General features: G+C 35.4%; 1 pseudogene; it reads left to right on the top strand.

The window, feature by feature from the left end:
- The first annotated feature begins 280 nt into the window (after positions 1-280).
- On the top strand, positions 281-379 carry LOC130037019 (uncharacterized; annotated as a pseudogene).
- Positions 380-1,236: the final 857 nt, after the last annotated feature.

Genomic DNA, 1,236 nt, shown 5'->3' on the forward strand with positions numbered 1-1,236 from the left:
TTTAATGGTCTTAATGAAGGTTTCAGGGAAGGGCATTAAACAAGACTCATATACTATCTTCCAAAAGAATTATTTTGTAAAACTGATGCCTTGGGTATGGAAAAAGATAATATGGTAAAAACCATATTTTTCTTTCTGGGACATTAAAGTTCTAAATCTATCTATTCAAGCTGCTTTGAAATACATACCTTGCTTATGAATCACTGTCTGCCATAGGAGTGAGTAAGGACAACTCTCAAATTAATAAGTAGAGAAAAATATGGAAAAATTAACTCATACTATATTTGATGACATATATACTAAAATTGAAATGATACATAGATTAGCATTGTCCTTGCACAGAGATGACATGCAAACTTGTAAAGTGTTCCATATTGTTGTTGCAAGAAGAATTAACAGGGCTACTTTAAGCTAAGACAATCCGCACAAGTACAAAAATTCTACATAAAGATAGCACAAATCCCCATCACAACAATCTCTCTCAATGTCAATGGACTAAATGTGCCAATTCAGAGGCACAGAATGGGAAGATGAATTATAAAACTGAACCCAACATTCTGCTGCCTGAAGAAACACTTCTGAACAATCAAAGCAACCATGGGCTCAAATTCAAAGGCTGGAAAACAATACTTCAAGAAAGAAAAGAACACCTCCACAAAGCTGGAGTGGCCATACTAGTATCAGACCACATGGACTTCAGGCTATAGGTTATAAGAGACAGTGAAGGTCATTTCTTCATGATCATGGGATCTGTACATCAGAAAAAACTCACCCTCCTCAATGTAGATTCTCCTCATGACAGACCAGCAAAATACTTAAAAACAACTTCTAATTGACTTAAAGAAAAACATTGATAGCAACACAATACTAGTTGGAGATTTCAACACTACTTTGTCACTTCTCAATAGATCAAACAGACTAAAGCTCAGCAAGGAAATATTTTCTTTAAGGGAAGTAATGAACAACTGTTGGCTTAGAGAAGAAATCATAGAGGAAATAAAAAGTTTCCAGAAACAAATGAGAATGAGTACACGAGCTACCAGAACTTGTGGGACACAGCAAAAGCAGTGTTAATAGGAAAGAGTATAGCTCTGCCAGAATTCATCAGGAAGAAAGAGAGGATCTACATGAATTAATTAGAGCTCAAGATTTTGGAAAATGACCAACAAAAGTAGTCCAAACTAGGCTGGAGGAAGGAAATAATAAAACTTGTACCAGACGTCAATGAGCTAGAAT

The sequence above is a fragment of the Sorex fumeus genome, unplaced genomic scaffold, assembly GCF_029834395.1.
Source record: "Sorex fumeus unplaced genomic scaffold, SorFum_2.1 ptg000070l, whole genome shotgun sequence".
NCBI lineage: Eukaryota > Metazoa > Chordata > Mammalia > Eulipotyphla > Soricidae > Sorex > Sorex fumeus.